Below are 19,099 nucleotides of genomic sequence, written 5' to 3' on the forward strand. Positions count from 1 at the left end.
GTTCTCAGATTTTTCTGTACTGAGAAAGCACCATTTTACGAGAATACATCACTTTTTTCAAAAAGGAAAGATCCCTTTAACCTTATCAATCACTGATTCAATTTGTATGTAAGTTGACCACAACCACACATTGAGGAGGTACGCTTTGTGAACTGAAGAATTAAGAGAGGGAGAGAGAGTGGCTGATTCTAAAATCTGTTAAGAAGTAACCTCTCCTCCTGGGAGGTTTAAAAGATGGAAGTCACCCAAAAGACAGAGATTTCTGAGTGGGTTTTCATAACGTCGGGGCTGGGAAGTGGGCAGTGAAGGCACACTGATGGGCAGCCACAGAAATCTCATTAAGGGCACAGATTAAGCAAAGCCATAACCTACAATCAACTCAGAGGACCATGTAGGTGGCAAGTGGCAGAATCTGGGATAAAAGAACCAGAAGTGGGGTGGCTGGATCAGTGGCTTCTTGAGAACCTTCAGGCTCCAAGCTGGTGGGTACCTGGGGAAATCCAGTAAAGTCGGAATGACCGTGCTCTGAACAAGTCAACCTTGGAACACAACCCACCAGCTCTGGTTATTAAGGCCCCTGCAAGACCTCTCTGTGGGCAAGGGCCTGAAGACCACACACTGGCACGGTGCTAAGGGGGTGAGAATGAGGCAAAGCATTTGTGTTCTCTGGATGCTTGCTGTTGGTGGAGACAAGGGGACTTACTCAAGGTTACCAGGCAGAAAAATTCTGTACTTCCCTCTCACTTTTCTTCTCATTGCCCTTACCCTTTTCTGTTGGAACATTCAGCCTGGCCATTTTGATGATCTGACTTCTGACTCTGACTAGAATTCCCCGTCCCTAGAATTTGGCACAATCCAAGCAGGGCATAGAATAGTAACCAACACTGGTTTATGCGACCTGAAATTTTTCAGGAACATAGAAGACACAACAAAGATGCTTCTTTCTGATGTCGGTATTTGGTCAAGCATCTTTCCACTCTCCTTGGCCCTGTTACATTAAAACAACTAGAGGAAGACAAAAATAAAAATGTGGGCTTCCTCTCGTGAACTGGCAAAAGGAACCGGGAGGGTCAGTGTCACATCTGGGCCACAGTGGCAGAGAGTGGCTTTCTGGGCTGAACTGGCCCAGAGCCCGAGGGTCAGGGTGTCACCTGGCAGAGCCACAAGAAAGCACATTAGCACAAAGCAGCTGTGTGAACAGGCGTCATCCATGCCCCCTGCCCACCGATGTGGAGAATGAAAGCTGAGGAGGTTCGCTCTCCAAGTCCAAACAAAAACCCTCTCTGCCAATCTTTCTAGTCTCTGTGGAGGTTCCCTGCCAGATGATTCTGCAAATGTGGCCTCATCCCTTCAGAAAACAGTGAATTCTCTTTCCCTTGAATTCACCAGTTCCAGTCGACAAGATCTATCCATTCCTTTAAAGAAACAGAATAGACTTTGAATAAGGAAAATTTGCCTTTCTTCTTTTTGCCCTCAAGCTCCTGTTTGTGTTCCTGTCCCCACGAGACCTCCTTTCCACTGAGAACTTCTCTGGTTATGAAGTCAGAGCCCATCAAAATCTACTGCCCTGAGAATTTGGTTGTAAAGCCATTTGCATTGTGTTTTTGGCACTGAGGCAGATGTCTTTTCTTTGAAGACTGACATGAAACCCCGTCCGCCCCTCCCCTGGATCTTTATGTTGGCAGTTTCTCAAGTTGCGAGGAGGAATCGGTAACACTGGCAGCCATAACTTTTGCATCCCTTGCAGTGGTTTAGAATTTCAAAGCTTCTCAGCAGCTGTTTTGGTGTGAATGCTGATAAGAGTAGGCCTTCAGAAAACATGCCCCTAACTCCGTGGCCTTTACTGGGACAAGGAACAACAGTGACAGTGATAATGGGAACAAAGGGAACACAGAGGCCGGCTGCCTCTAGCCAGCCTCCCCCTACCACTTCCTCGCCGAAAGGGAGTGATGAGTGTCTCCGCCTTCCCTTCAGCTCACTTTCCTCAGCCCTGGTGAGCCCAGGTCGGCTGCCTAGGCGGTGGCTGCGTCAGAGAGGCCCGCACAAGAGCTCTGCACTTGTGAATGCAAGCTGAGGGCCAGCAGAGACGCAAGGACATTAAGGAGGGAGATATCGTAAGCAAGAGGAAGAGAGCGTGGAACTCACTCAAGGCCGTCAGTGATGCCTTCCCCAGCAGCATGTAAAAATGGCATCTGGAATGACAAACTGTGGCCACTCTGTGTGGGAGGAACACGTGTTACTAGACCACGTGTTGATGACCTACTTGGCACCAGACAGAAATCCTGTCAACAAATCTGAAACGCAAAGATGTGGTTTATATACCAGTACACATTTTGTAAACACTAGTGAGTTTTCACTTGACATGTGAATGAGGCAGAGTATGATTTTTTAGCGTGTTGTCTTGCACAGTAATTGGACTTGAGGTTTTCTCCTTAGAGAAGACAGCACAGCAGCTGACTGTCCCCTGGCAGATTCTGGTATCAGATAGGGCTGTCCTTGGCCTGAAGGGCAAGGGACGCAGCCTTGCAACCTCGAGGCCCAAACCCACATCACTGAGAGTGAGTAGTGGGAGGATGAGGCATGTGAAGGGTGTGGCGGACTGCTAACTGTGCCACCGATCCACCCCCTTCCTCCCGGGCAGGGCCTATGGCTATGCACCTGAAGACGCCACTTTCAGACTCCCTTGCAGCTAGGTTTGGCCATTTTTCATTCTGGCCAACTGGTTGAGAATGGATGTGATATATTCAACCCCCGTGCCTTTAAAAGAGAGTGGGCTGCTCTCCATTCTCCTTCCTACTTCCTGTGGGTTGGAAAGTGGACGGCGTGCTGCTGAATGGGCTTCAACCACACGGAGGATGGTAACCCAACAGGGAGTGGCAGAACTGTAGGACAGAGGACCCTGGGCCCTAGATGGTCTTGTGGGGCACAGCTGCTCACTCTTCCTAGGGTGTTGATCTCTGACCCAACACGGGAGAGGCATGAATGTGTACCTTGTGTGAGCCACTGGTTTCTTGGAGGGAGGAGTGAGTGGGGTCTTTTTGTTACAACAGGTAGCCTGTTCTCTAACACAAGGAGAAAGTAAATTTAACACAGAGGTGAAGGACGGCTCTGCTGGTCACTTGTTTGGTTTTTCCCCCATGGCCTCTAGAACCAATAAGAGTTTCTGACCTCCTTGGATACTGACAGTTAAACTTGTATTAAGATAGCTTAGTAGTATAACGACAGTAACAAATTGTAACAATAGCTACCATTTATTGAGAACTTATTTTATGCTTGGCACTTCAAAGATGGTATTTCGTTTAATCCTCAGAACAACCCTGAAAGGGTATTTCACAGTTCAGGAATCTTAGGCGCGCAGAATTTAAGTTAACTTGCCCAGGGTTACCCAGTCAGTGGGACCTGGATCCGTTTCTAAGGCAATCACATCCTCTTCCTACTACCCCATGCTTCCTCTTGAGAAGCATGCCTGCTCCTAGCCATTTTCTTTATTCTGTTTGAAAAGAACAAAGATTGAGAGATTTAACAGTGTGATAGGAGCTGGGCATTGCTGTGTCCTACCGTTATATTATTGTTCACACTAGGGCTGCAAGTACTCTTTACGTGTTTTTTTTTTTTTTTTAAAGTTTATTTTCTGTGAAAGAGAAAGAGAGCTAGCGGGGGAGGGACAGAGAGAGACGGAGAGAGAGGATCCCAAGCAGGCTACGTGGTGTGAGCACGGAGCCCGATGTGGGGTCCGAATCCACAAACCATAAGATCGTGGCCTGAGCCAATACCAAGAGTCAGATGGCTAACCGACTGAGGGACCCAGGCGCCCCTAAGTGTCCTTTTATTTACAGCGATCCAGCTTAGGACTGGCTCCTAACTCTCCAGGCCATTTCTGTCCTGGAGTAGCGGGGCTCCTGGGTTAGAGAAGGTCTGGGGGCAGTGGCATGGCCTGGGAGAAGGCTGCGAGTAGCCACGTGGTGCACAACCTATCACCTGACGCTGTGGAGCTCAGCTTCCTTCTCGCTTGAACGAAAGGCCTCAACAAGGAGCTCTCAGGAGTCATACCAAGCCTAACACTCCTAAAGGAGCCCAGGGCCCTCCTGTACACATTCGAGCAGAACTGAGTCTACGCACACGCACAGCCCAGCTCTCCACTCTCCACAGCCCTAGATGAATGTTATCAATCATGAGGACTCACTGAGCGATCTGACCAAGTGGTCAGCTTTGGCTATGAACACTCAGATATCCCCCCTGCTACTACCAGAGCCTGCACCATGCATATTATGAAAGCTTTAATGATGGGATAGGACCTAGGCATTACTACACCCTACAGCTTTGATTTCATTGTTTGCACTATGGCTTGAAGCCTTCTTTCATACCATGGTTCTCAGAAGACCCAACTCGGCCCTCCACTTCCCTTTGCTGCTACGGTGAAGAACAACTTATGGTATGGCACAACCAGCTCGGGTATTTGAGACCTGCTTTTGACCCACTTCCCCCTCCTCACAGGGAGGCTCCAATTCTGAGTCTTCCCTTGGATTGCTAGGTATAGCTGTTCTCCTGAGTTGCCTGAGGAAGTTACAAAACAACAACAACAAACCAATAATAAGAACAAAGAAGAGTCTCCCACCCCTCTCAAGTAAAAGTTAATCAGAAATCACCATAGTAACAAATCCCCAGGTTTCAATGATTTCATTTTCCTCGCATTCTTGTCTTTCTTTTTATTTACAGTCAGCCCTACCTCCAGTCTTTATTCAGTAAACATATTTTGCTTATTTCCTCTCTATGTGACAGGCGCTGTGCAAAGGGTTGTGAATATGGAGTCAAGTAAACAAGGCCTGCCCATGAGGAGCTTCTATATACTTAGGAGGGAGACAGTCAAATCTGCATTTGGGGTGGGGAGGGAGCACAGAGGACCCTGAATTCATCCAGGCCAGCAACCGTGAGATAACTGGTCCAGGTGAGGATGGGATGGGACAGCACACGAGAGCATAGAGGTGTGATACAGCATGGTTCCATGTGGTTTATTGGATTTGTTCCCATGCTTAGAGAGCACTGAAACATGTGCATGTTGCAAAGCTCTAAGAGTGAAGGGGCCAGGTTCCTGCTCAAAAGGAGCTTGTAGTTCAATGGAATGGATATAAGCACTAGGAAGGTGGCTGGAAAGGAAGCCAGATCATAAATAACTGTGTGTCCACTCTCCTGAGCACTCACCATAGTGCCTGAACTGTGCTATGCACAATAAGCAAATGATCTTTGATCCATCAACAACAGCCTTGTGAACTGGGTATTATTATACTTTACAGATGGGGGAAATGAGTATAGGGAGGTCGAGTTACTTGACTAAAGCCCCACAGCTAGGTTGAGCTGGATTTTAACCCATGCCTGGCTGAGTTGAAGACATAATCTTAACTATGCGCTAATAGGCTAAAGTACTTGCACGTTATCTAGCTGATACTAGGTATTAAGTAGGAGTGGAACTAGGTCTTGATAGACACATAATGAAATGGGGAAGGGAGAAGAGAAGTGTGGGGTGCCAGACAGTGAAGCCAAGAGTGGGAAGAGACTGCACGCAGGTGGATGGAGGCATCTGAGTAAGATGTGACTTCTTCAGCTGGACAAACAACTCCATCCATTCTAGCTACCTGTCTATGCCTAATTCATACCTCATAAATCATCCCCAACTGTGACAACACTGTAGCTTTTGTTGCACGTAAGAATAAAGATCTAGAACCAAATTGCTGCAGAGGTGATTTACTGCGGGACTACGTAAGTTGCATTTTCAGAGAGCCCTGTCATGAAAAGAAGCCCAAGATCTGTTGAGGCTGGTAGGAATGGGGGATGTGTACCTGGGTAGATGGCTGCCTAAACACGATAAAGACAGACAACAACAGAGACAGACATCTGCAAGGCACCACACCCGGAAAAAGACAACTGTCCACTGAACAGGGCGCGTAATAGCTAATACGCAACAATGGACTGATGACTGCTGATGTCTACAAGAGGAGCCTGAAGAAGGGACTGGGGTGGAGGTGCAGGTGGGTAGAAGATGAGCAGGGGCCTGCTAATGGCAGTTTACTCCATCAAGCGAAACAGGAATGACTTTGGCAGAAGCAGCACTTACACTGTGGCTTTGCACGGAATACGTAATACTAACCAATTCTTTACGCTAGTGTCAGAAGGCGGCTTATATTTTAGCCCTGACGGCTCTGCTCACACTACAGGCTTATCATAGTCAGAGGGTGGAAGCTCTGCCCATCTACCAGCACGTCGTCAGTCAGCAGCCCTGAGCAGCAGCCATTTATTTGTGCCAGCACTAGGCAGAACTGGCCTGTCCCAAGGGCTCATGCAGAGCTCCTGTGCAGCTGCCTTACAGACTCCGGGTGACAATGACCCAAGCGTGGCTTCATACTCTGCCCCAGTTCTGGTTCAATACAACCCCAACTCACTGGGTGAGTAACAATGATACATACTTGGAATGAGCCTGGGCAACAGCTCTGTCATAATTCTTTTTGACAAAGGCTGACCTGACATGTTGATCATCAGCCCAGGCAGGAAAAAAAAAAAAAAAAAAAAAAAAACAACGTCCTGTGATTAACCAGCCTACACGCCCTTGGTTTCTGCCAGGTCTCATCTTTAATCTGGACACACATTTCCCGAATGCACTCTCCACTAAGCCTCCCTCTTCGTTTCCCATGCATCTTGCTTTTCTCTTAGGATTTCCATTTTCTACACAGGTTCCATTCCTAAAATTAAAATGTTGCTAAAAATTAGTGGATCTCTGTATCTCTTATAGAAAATTGGTTATTTATAAATAATATATATATATATTTCCTGCCTTTCCAAACCCACTAAGCTGTTTACTAAGTTTGTATTTCTTAACCATATCTCAGTTATTTCAAATCTGTATCTGTCTTCACATGCTGGCTGCTTAGTCTTCCCTTTCATTTTTTTCATTATTTCTTTTGTGCCTCAAACATTTGTCTCTTCTTTAGCTTACAATAATGGCTCGACTAAATTTCTCTCTTTCACTTTTGGCTCTGTTTGCCCGTGGCAAAACAAACAAACAAAATGTATCACTTTTTTTGGGTACCAGAGCATTTTTGCTTTCTCAGGCCAAGTAACAAAATATCATTTATTTTCAAACCAAATCAAAACAAATCTACCCCAAACTCTCCCCCTTCATTTCTCTGTTGTAATTCCAGCATAAAGAAGTGATGCTATTTATTGGCAGAATTTTCAGTCTGCCAGTACCAAGTACTGGTAAAAACGTGGAACAACAGAATTCCCAAATACTGCTGGTAGGATGTAAATTGTTAGTTACTTTAGAAAAAGTTTTAGGATTGTTTGTTCTAGCTTCGAGAAGAATGCTGGTGCAATTTTGATTGGGATTGCATTGAATGCGCAGATTGCTTTGGGTAGTATTGACATTTTAACAATATTTGTTCTTCCAACCCATGAGCACGGAATGTTTTTCCATTTCTTTGTGTCTTCTTCAATTTCCTTCGAAAGCTTTCTATAGTTTTCAGCATACAGATCTTTTACAACTTTGGTTAGGTTTATTCCTAGGTATTTTATGGGTCTTGGTGTAATTGTAAATGGGATCGATTTCTTGATTTCTCTTTCTGTTGCTTCATTATTGGTATATAGAAATGCACCAATTTCTGTACATGGATTTTGTACCCTGCGACTTTGCTGAATTCATGTATCAGTTCTAGCAGACTTTCGGTGGAGTCTTTCGGGTTTTCCATGTAGAGTAAGTATGTCATCTGCAAAAAGTGTAAAGTTTGACTTCTTTGCCAATTTGGATGCCTTTTATTTCATTTTGTTGTCTGATTGCTGAGGCTAGGACTTCCAACACTATGTTAAACAACCATGGTGAGAGTGGACATCCCTGATGATGTGTTCCTGACCTCAGGGGAGAGCGCTCAGTTTTTCCCCATTGAGGATGATATTAGCTGTGGGCTTTTCATATATGGCTTTTACGATGTTAAGGTATGTTCCTTCTATCCCGACTTTCTGACGGTTTTTATTAAGAAAGGATGCTGTATTTTGTCAAATGCACATGTACCCCAATGTTTACAGCAGCACTTTCAACAATAGCCAAATTATGGAAAGAGCCCAAATGTCCACCAACTGATGAATGGATAAAGAAGGTGTGGTTTGTATCTAGAATGGAATACTACTTGGCAATGAGAAAGAATGAAATCCTGCCATCTGCAACAACATGGATGGAACTGGAGGGTATTATTCTAAGTGAAATAAGTCAGAGAAAGAGATCATATGTTTTCACTTACATGTGAACTTGAGAAACTTAACAGAAGACTACGGTGGGAGGGAAGGGGAAAAATTGTTTCAAACAGAGGGGGAGACAAACCCATAAGAGACTTAAATGCAGAGAACAAACTGAGGGTTGATGGGGGGGTGGGCAGGAGGGAAAAATGGGAGATGGGCATTGAGGAGGGCACTTGCTGGGATGAGCACTGGGTATTGTATGGAAGCGATGGATCATGGGAATCTACCCCCAATACCAAGAGCAGACTGTATACACTGTATGTTAGCCAACTTGACAATAAATTATATTAAAAAAAAAAGAAAGAAAAACAATTTTGTATTATTTAGTGTGAAAATGAAGATGCATCTATCCTAGGAGCTCCACTTCCACTCCTAGGCACATATCCTAAGGAAACATGCATAGACTCACGTAGGTGAGCCAGAGGATATGTGTACCTGCAGGTCTGGGGGAGGCCCTGGAATCTGTATTTCTTATAGTTCCATAGGCGATGTGGGGGCCTGACTCCACAGCAAGGGTCTGGGATTAAAGGCTTACAGTATCAACTCAGATCTGTGTTTGGAGCTGGGTCCCCTCCAAGGCCTGCGGTCACAGCCACAGGAAAGTTCACTGAAGAGGAGTGATTAGAAAAGGCACAAGCCTGCTAGCTGAGTAACTATGCTCTGGGTGCTGATCTCTGGTCAAAGAGAACCAGTGTGAGGACCTGGGAAAATTCATTTCCTCTTCTTCCTTCTCTGTCAGCCCTGGCTGCCCAGGCAAGGTTCGGCTTGTGCGTTCCTCATGCAAACTCAACCTCATCTCAAGAGGTGCTTGGGGTCGGCATGATCACCATCCTTGTCTTTAACACAAAGCCCTGAAAGTGCCCACCCAGACAAGTCATCGTTCTGAATGCGGTGTTCCCCTGCCAGGAATGAGGAAACATCTAGGTGAAGCTTCAGGAGAGAAGGCTGAAGGCTGAGCCCTAGTAAAGAACCATGGTTCTTCTTTTTCTTCTTCTTCTTCTTTTTTAATAAGAAACATATTTTCTTTAATGTTTTAATGTTTATTTTGAGAGAAAGAGAGAGAGAGAAAGAGAGAGGACACGTATGAGAGAGGGGGAGGGGCAGAGACAGAGGGAGACAGAATCCTAAGCAGGCTCCATGCTCTTAGCACAGAGCCCGACGTGGGGTTCCATCTCACTCACCAGGAAATCATGATCTGAGCTAAAATCAAGAGTCCAACGCTTAGCCCACTGAGCCACCCAGGCACCCCTAACCACAGTTATTCTTTTTTTTTTTTTTAATTTTTTTTTCCAACGTTTATTTATTTTTAGGACAGAGAGAGACAGAGCATGAACGGGGGAGGGGCAGAGAGAGAGGGAGACACAGAATCGGAAACAGGCTCCAGGCTCTGAGCCATCAGCCCAAGGCCTGACGCGGGGCTCGAACTCACGGACCGCGAGATCGTGACCTGGCTGAAGTCGGACGCTTAACCGACTGCGCCACCCAGGCGCCCCACCAGTTATTCTTTAACACACAGGTGGTGTCTCTTCTCTGTGTGAGCCTTTATGTGGACACGCACGTTTGTGATTCGTGGTATCCTGAGTCCAACATAAGTACAATGTCAGATGCAACTTGGCTTTTAATAAATACCTTCAAATGACAATGAGCAGAAAGTGAGATAAGAAGCCTTGTCTAAAGAAGTGAAAGCAGCTTTGTGCCTTCCTTAAAGGTGCCCTCCACCTTCCTACTGCTGTCTGCCCTCATTCAGGGAGGCTGTATAATGGTGGCTCCCTGTCACCCTCACTTATGTTCATTTCTCCTCCTGATGCCAAGAATGGCTTCCACCACCCCCCCCCCCCCCCATCTCGAGGTGAACAAATAGGGAAAGAGCATGAATTGGTCAGATGACCTCCCTCCGTTGGTCCATTCCCATAATCCTCCTATTTTGAAACTGAAACATCCCTGGGGCAAAGTACCAATTACCATGTGGCCACTGTTCTTTTAGGTTTAAAAATATCTTCAAGGTGTCAAAAGCTCTACAGATTCCACTGGGTATCTGAAACCTGCCCTGTTACTCAGCGCCAGTAATATACTGAGGGTGGAGGCAATTTGTCTGGTTTAAATATTAACTCATACTAATATGCAGTTCTGGCAAGATGCATATGTGTGGGAGATGATGATGTTATGTTGGGAGGAAATGAAGATGATGATATGACGTAAATATAAATGGACTTTGGGCTGGATTTCAGGGAGGCCACACAGAGCCCATCTCTGCATGACTTGGCCTTATTCCCACAGTCCTGCCAAGGTTCTGTCTCTCACTTAAGGCCGTGGTGGTCCCCACTGGAGCAGCCTGCTACCCACCCGGCCAACTGTCTCAGGAGAGGCCCCGGCCAGGCAGTTCATTGCCTGGGCATGTAGGAGAGAGACAGGAGTGATTTTCCTTTTAATGGTTTCAATTCCACTCCTTCAGTTCTAAAATGGGTTGCCTTCTCACTCTCTCCTCTTTGCTTCCTTTCTCATTGCCTTTGGGTGTCAGAAGGGTAGAAAGCCATGACTGGGGGGAAGAATTTATATTTTGAGTAGATGGCTAAAAGTACTCTAGTTTCTTCCCTGTAAAATGTGGATTATGCCAATGTTTAAAAGAATAGACATTCTACCATTATGTACTACTAGGATGTTACTGATACCTGACCATCTTCGATATGAAAAAAGGAAACATCAACTTCATATGGCTCAAACAAATTAGTAGATAACATCTAGACCACTGACTGGCCACATAGTAGGTGCTCAATAAACCGCAGGTTTAATGGGCATGTGTATGTGAAGAGAGAAGGCATGCTGGAGCCTGGGGGTTCTCCTGGGGAGCTGGCCTTTCTATGTCAGGCACAAACGACATCCAGTGATGTCCCGTCTGCCCAGGAGATAGCCGATCTGCCATTAAGTGTCCATAGTGTCCAGCTATACTACCAAACTTATCATTATGGATTACTGATAACATTTAATGAGTTTAACTGAAGAGACAAAATCAGTTATTTTGATAACAATTAAGAGGAAATAAAAAAGAAAATAAAGAAGGGGGAAAGCTGCATTTCTGTCTAATCTTAATTTGGTTTCAACTCAAGAAAGAATCCACTGCTTAGAGTTTTCAAAAGGAACCACACCATTTGTATGAGAATCATGTTTTTAATGTATTAGCTGGAAGATGGGATTGGAGGGTTGTTTACTTTTAGAGAGAAAAAAGGAGCTTTTAGTGTAACTCTTGGGTTAAAAATCTCCGTATGAATCACACCATTGAAGAGCCAATTTCAGGGGTCACTAAAACTATTTCACTCCTGTCAGACAGCATTTCTGCACCTACTAAGCTTAATTTTCACCTAAACAGTAACGTTTGAAGCATAGACTACTCAGAAGCTTTACTCTGATGACTGATAACCTGGAGGGAAGCACGTGGGTCTCAGGCAGAAGGGGTTATATTTAGCTCCATGACTTCCTCACAGCCATGAAGAGACAGTTGAAAAGCCCTGGCTTTTTGGCACAGTCCTCTTGGCCTGGTATGATCAGAAAGCCCAAAGGGAGTAAGGAACAGATGGGTTTGGGGCAGCCACATTCTGATTCCTCACAGATCACTTCTGTGGCCCCAAGAAGTGTCATCAACCTCTCCTATTACACTGTCTATGCCCACAGGGCCTGAGTCACCTGAATGCAGGACCTCTCCTTCACGCTCTGGGACTTCCACGAACCAGTGGGGCTGCTGGGTCCAATCAGGCGCCAGATGCTGGGAATGGCCACTGTCTCAAAGTCACCTGAGCAAGGTCACCTGGGCCTTCTCCTTTACCTGTGCTGGCGGGAGTGCCGGGGACTCTGCCAGCCAGATTAGACACGGAGCCTTTGATCAGAACTGGATGGTCTAGAGGGATGTGGCTTTGTAACATTTTGGGTTAAGAGTTTTTGGACTTGTGGCTTTTTGTGATGATAATCATTCTTGCTAGCCATCTACCCACTGACTTACATGCCCAACACTTATTTGTTTGCTAAAAACAGGCTCACTGGATTCAGTAAAGAAAAGGAATAAATGACAGAGGAGAAAGATAGTTTGCTTGGTAATGCCTGGAGAATCTCCAGGGTGCCAACAGTAGCCCTGGCTTTGTGGTGTGATGGGCCATCTGGAATTGTGTGTGGCTGACACCAGCCATGGGACAGAAATCTGAGCATCCAAAGGAAACAGTGCCATGAACACCTAAGTCAGGTGGTTGAGGAGTGGGAGGGCAGCTGCTTCTATAGATACAAAGATTCCTTCTTTGTCTTCAATTATTTGCCGAAAGGAGTCTAAAAGTCCTTAACTTCTATGTGGGGACCACGTGCTGGGGCGATGCAGAGAAGGAAACCAACTGAAAACTTATTTGGTTACTTGGGTTTTCTAGATTCTGCCTACTTTAATAATCTTGAAAGATGTTCATGTTAAAGTCAAGGGAAACATGCAGGTTACAAAACACTAGGTGGAAATATGAGTCTACTTCCTCTGTTTCCATTCTTGCCCTTTATGATCCATCTTCTACATAGCAATCAGAGTGATTTTTTTTTTTTTAAAGTTACTGCTAGTCTTATTATGGTTTCCTATCACTATTTAGAATAAATTTAAACCACACAGCCATCCCTGCTCTGGCCCCTGCCTATCTCTCTGACCTCCTCTTCCATGGCTCTCCCTTCCATGCCTCTTCTCTACCCAGACAGGCTGCCTTTAGGGCCTCGACACAAGCTTTTCCCTTTCCCTTTGCTCTCCCCCGCAAACCCCATATAGCTGGCTTCTTCCTAGGATTCGGGTTCCACCTCAGATGTCACCTTTTCAAAAACATTGTTCCTGGCACCAAATCTCAAATTGCCACTGCCCTGTCACTCTATCATGTCACTCTGTTTTATTTCCTTCATGCACCTAATACTCTCAGAAATGATCTTATTTATTTAATTAGTTATTTGTTTGCTGCCTACCTCCCTCCATGAGAATGAAAGTTCCATAGGGGCAAAGGCTTTTTTTGACCATTCACTATACACCCATGAATGCTGAAGGACTATGGGGAGCTGTTTATATACAAACACATAGGTTAAGGTACACATTTGCATTCACATTAAAAAAAAAGAAAAAAAAAAAAAAAGGACTGGGAGAGCACAGGACAAAAGATTATCCCTGGATGGGGATACTGAGTTTCTAGATGATTCTAAGTTTCTTCATTTTGCTTATTTTCATCTTTTACAACAAGAATGTACTACTTTTGGAATAATGAAGACAAAGTTTTCCCTCTGTTTTATAGTATAGTCACTCGGAAAAGGTTGCCTGGGTACAGCTAGACTGAGACTAGAACCACAAGATGCCAGAGCTGGAAAAGAGCATAGGGAACATTTGGTGCAATCCCACCTTTCACATCAGAGATGAGGAGGTCGAGGCTGAGCAGGAAATGACTACCGGCTCATAGAGCAGAACACGTAACAACTACTCTGAGGTTCTTCTCACCACGCCAGTGGTTCTCAAACTTAACACACATGAGAATCATCTGGAAAGGCTTGCGAACACAGACTGCTGGGCCTTACCTGCGGTTTCCAAGAGCGGGTCTGGGGAAGGGCCTGAGAACCTGCATTTCTGACAAGTTCCTGGATGATTCCAAAGCTGCTGGTCTGGGTCCACACTGTGAGAACCACTAGGGGTTAGGCTATACCACGTTGCCTCTCATGACTCCCTCAGAAATGTCTTACTCTTTTTGCAGGAATGGTAGTGATTAAAACAATACCTTCAACCAAAGAATTCATAGAAAACCCAATCTTTTAGGCTCACTCTCCAAAGTTCCTAGCAAAAAGAAGGAAAGGAGAAAGAGAGAAACAATTTTGAGAGCCTATTCTATCCCAGGCATTGTTCTAGATGCATCTACATTTTGTTTGTTTAATCTATTTTACTGCTGGAAACCTAAACTACTCAGAGAGATAAAGAAACTCGTCTAAGAGCAAATGGCTAGGGAGTGATGGAGACATATTTCAAATTCCATGTTTGAGTATATAAAGTCCACGCTCCTTCTCCAATCTTCAGAAAAGAACAAAAAACTGTCACTGTGGCATTTGGAGTGGCAAACCAACGTCTCCCAATGTGAAACACACACCCCTAAGAAATATTAATATGATGTCATGCTCCCAAAGACACTGAAGGTGTGTATACCAGTATTAACATCCAACATTTTCTCTGGGCTTGAAGCCAAGGTTTATTCATTTACATGATATTCAGCAACTTCTAATCCCAGACCGTCAGAGTAGAGATGATTTGAATCAATGCCTAGCTCACTGCAAGTCACATCTGTGAAATAACTGGGAAGGGAGAATTCATCAATCTCAGTTTCTGACAAAAGGAAGAATTCACACATGCTTTGTGGGAATAGAACCAAACTTTGCAGCTGAACAGAACTGTCCCACTATTTGAAGAACTAAATTTGAATTCAAAGGCCAAAAGCCAAATATGAGAATGTATCATTTATCATTTTAGGTAAAAGGTAACCTAGACATTAGTTAATACTCCTTTTTTAATTTATTGATGGGGAAATTGATGAGAGACAGGAAAATCTAGGTGACAAGGTCACCCACACCTACAGATGCCCACACAATCAACGAGTCACAATTTGTCCTACTACTGTGGCCACACTCAATCCAAGTTGGAGAAACCTCTGTAAATACTGTAATGGCAAAGGGCCTTGATGACATTCTTATCATTATAGTTTTCACCGGAATCCCAGGTTAAGTGCAAGGTTAAATATTATATTAGTGGGTTATTTCAGGAGCAACAGCAAAAAAAAAAAAAAAAAAATGTGGTTCTCTTTCTTGGTCTCTTTGTATTTCTTATTTCACATCACGAGTTTTCCCCCCATATGTTTTATTCCAGATCCCTGAAGCAGCTGTATAAATAGGTTTTACATGCAAATAAAAGGAAATACTTGCTGTGTAATTCTGGCTATAGAATCAGAGGAATGAGGGCTTCGACCAAGACAGCTCACATGATGAGTTCCTTCCTGTGCCCTCCCCAAGTGTCCTTGGAGCCTCTTCTTTTAGAAGCTCATTTTCTAATGAAATCGTCAACGAAATGTCTGTACATTTTGGCTAGCAAAGCTGGCCAGTAGAGACCTTGAAAGAAAGATAAGAGGGAAAGAGGAAACAGGGTAGAGTGTACATGAAAAAAGGACAAGAGGGTGGGACTGGGTGGCTCATTGGCTTAAGCGCTGACTTTGCCTCAGGTCATGATCTCATGGTTTGTGAGTTTGAGTTCTGTGTGGGGCTCTATGCTGACAACTCAGAGCCTGGAGCCTGCTTCAGATTCGTGTCTCCCTCTCTCTCTATCCCATTCATGTTTATGCTCTGTGTGTGTCTCTTTCTCAAAAAATGAATAAACATTAAAAAAAAATTAAAAAAAAAAAAAAAAAAGGACAAGAGGATCCCAGAGATGGGTACTCAAGGGTGGCTAAAATTTGGTATCAAAGGCAACTTTGCTCTAAACACAATTATGCATATGTCTGGAGTGACTGGTCTTCTCTGTGCACAAATCAGTAAGGCGGGCCAAATTCATGGCCCCTCATTTGTTAATATCTGTAAAGGTCTGGCTCTTTCACTCCTAATAAAATGCATGGAGTTTTATTTATTGTAGAAAAATGAAGGTCTGAAAGATCTTGTAGAATGAACTCTGCGTCTCAAAGCCCATGAGCTGTGTCTGCAGTCAGCTTCTGAGCTAGGCCTCTAATGCAAGACATGAGATTGGACTGTGCAGCATGAAGTGTGCACAAGCTGTTTTTTCATTCCCGACTCTCGCCCTTTATGAACAGTCTGGAAAATGGCCATCTTGGCTTTCCCAGAGGGCATGCTGCTGCTGCAGCTACACATGCAGTGTCAGTCTACGGTTATATGTTTGCTTTACATATTATACTGGCCCTGCAGGAAGAGCTGTCTCCTGTCTCCCTTTCCCCTCTGCCACCCTCCCCCGCCTGCCTGCCTCTCTCTCTCTCTCTCATACACACACACACACACACACACACACACACACACACACACAGTCACACACAACATGGAACCAAGCTCCGTATCTACATTCCCCAATTTCTATCCAAATGGACATTTATTCCATAAGCTGCAGATATATTTTGGCAGTGTGTGGCTGCTGTTGATTCTCCTAGATTCCTCAGTGGCCTTCAGCCTGGGGTAGTTCATGCAGAAGACAAAAGAATAGCTACTTGGCAGATAATACTCTTCAGGCCTTAGGGAGGGCACTCAGCTGGAAAGAGCTGTTTTCGTTGGAGATCGGAAGTGCTTTTCCAGCAATTATTTGATCTTTCCTGGGAACTTGTACTTTTGAAAATCTCCCAGCCTGGTGGAGCACATGGACTTCTATTCTGGTCTCAGCATTATCACCAACCAGACGTGTGACTTTGGGCAAATCATCTGGCCTTTACTTCACCTCAGTTTTCTTACTTGCCTGCTGGAATAATTATTCTTACTCTGCTTAATTCGTGAGATTTTTTGTGAGGATGAAATGAAGTGGTGTATGTGAAGGTATCGGGAAGATATAAAAAGCGAATGCATTGTTAGGTGGTATTTGTATTAGGTTTTTCATTTTTTTTTCCCCCCTGGCTTGGCTTATATTATATGGGTATGTTCTGGTTTTCTTTCTCAGAACGAGGTAGGAATTCCCTCAGGCCGAGGAGAGTAATAAGTGCAACTCAGGGAGAGAACATCATTGCTTCTTGTTATCACTCGGAAAAAGCAAGTAAAAAGTGCAGGACCAGAACACTGTAACACTATCCTAGAAAGTCTGCTTTTGCTAGGGGCACACAGCATTCTGGTCCTTATTTGCGCCCTCTTCAGAAGTCCATACTAAGAAGGCTACCGCTGCAGTGTTGAAGGAATGAACTAATGAATCCATCCACCCACCCACACACCTTTTACAGACCAACACTATGTATCTAGCAGTGCGCACAGAATACAAACATGCAAAATACTATCCCCACTGCTGAAGAGAGATCAGCCAACGAGAGTGTGGACACGGGAAGGATTTGTCCTGGTCCAACGTGGTTGGACCAGAGAAACACATGTGCTCTGGGAGCTCAAGCATATGGGTCATTCCTACCCCGAGGAGGCTCGGACAGGTTCTCAGAGTATGGGCATCTGAGCTGGGCCTGCAGGAAGGACTAGTGAGGAGCAGGGTAGGCCAAGTGCTCCCTCGCTCTTACAAAGGTACAGATTCTAGAGGGAACATTCCAGAGAGCAGTCTTGTTTGGTGTGATGAAAGCCAAGAGTAGAGATGGGCATCTACAAAGTTGGGCAGGGGCCTAAAAAAAAAAAAAAAAAAAAAAAAAAGCAAGAGCAGGCCATCAAAGCTTTTGAGCAAGAATTACACAATAGATTGGTATTTCAGAAAGATTACTTAGCAGCAGGGAGGACAGACTGAAAGAGAGGGTAAGGGGTAGGAAACAGGTTTAAAATAATCTAATGTAAACATCTGCATTTCACAACACTGAACTCTTTACAGCAAGTACTAGTGGAAGAGCATTCCTCCAAATTCTAAATTAATAACCGCCAATCACCAGTTAGGGAGGTGAACTGTCAATGCCTTGTAGGAACTACTCTTCAAGTAAGAAAGTTCCCTTGCACAATTTAGGAAACACAGATTTCCCATTTTATTTTTATTTATTTAAAAAAATTTTTTTTTTTTCAACGTTTATTTATTTTTGGGAGAGAGACAGAGCATGAACGGGGGAGGGGCAGAGAGAGAGGGAGACACAGAATCGGAAACAGGCTCCAGGCTCTGAGCCATCAGCCCAGAGCCCGACGCGGGGCTCGAACTCACGGACCGCGAGATGGTGACCTGGCTGAAGTCGGACGCCTAACTGACTGCGCCACCCAGGCACCCCCAGATTTCCCATTTTATCTGGAGCAGTCTTTGTGAAAAGGGAGTCGATCCCTGCTTGTGAAATGTGGCGGACCATTTGTGTACTGTGGTACCAGGAAGAGTCCAAAAGAAGCAGGAAACTGCTGCCCTACTGGTATAAAAGGGGCACGATGAACAGCTACCTGGGAGCGAGCTTTGGAAAAAGTATCTCAGAAATGAAAAGAGAATTTCTAATAATGTGGGGAGGTTCAGCAAGTATTATGGACTTTTCAGTTCCCTCCCTCTTTCTTTGTAGTTTCTTTCCTTTTCAAGTTTAGGGATAATTCACATACAGTAGAAGGTATAGATCCTAAGTGCGCAGTTCAGTGAGTTTTGACAAGTGTATGTATCTGTGTAGCCTCACCCCCCCTCTCAGGATAGAGAATATTTTCATCACCCTAGAAAGGTCCATCAGTGTTCCTTGCCATCAGTCCCATGCAAGACCATCACAGTTGTGATTTCTACCACCAGAGATTAGTTTTATCTCGTTCGGGACTTCATATACATATACTCTTAGAGTAAATGCTTTTTTCTATTTACTTATTTTTGACATTTATCCACAATAAAGTGCATTTCGTTAGTTTATTATTGCTGAATAGTACAGTCATTTTTACTGTTTTATCCATTACACTACTTTTACTGCTGAGCAGCGCTGCATGGCCTGAATATACCACTATGAGGTATGTTTTTAACAGCTCTCTCTTTTGCTGGAGTGTGCAAGTGCCTAGCCGACGCAAAGCAAAAAAGAAAGGCATGGTGTGCAAGGGCAGGTGAAGTGGCCAACTGTTTTCTGTGTGGTTAGGGACTGACCTCCTGAGTCAGCTTCGTCTTGAGGACCTCTAATGGCAACAGGGGCTAAGACTTCAGGTAAATCGAGAAAACTAAGAGAGAGAC

The 19,099-nt window shown here is 44.6% G+C and overlaps 1 protein-coding gene across 12 annotated transcripts in view; it reads right to left on the bottom strand.

Moving 5' to 3' along the window:
- The window catches only part of FYN (FYN proto-oncogene, Src family tyrosine kinase), a 214,445-nt gene that overhangs the window by 67,818 nt on the left and 127,528 nt on the right, over positions 1–19,099 (bottom strand). The gene's annotated exons all lie outside the window — the stretch shown is intronic.

The sequence above is a fragment of the Puma concolor genome, chromosome B2 (assembly GCF_028749965.1).
Source record: "Puma concolor isolate L17-30 chromosome B2, mPumCon1.1.hap2, whole genome shotgun sequence".
NCBI classification, from domain to species: Eukaryota; Metazoa; Chordata; class Mammalia; order Carnivora; family Felidae; genus Puma; species Puma concolor.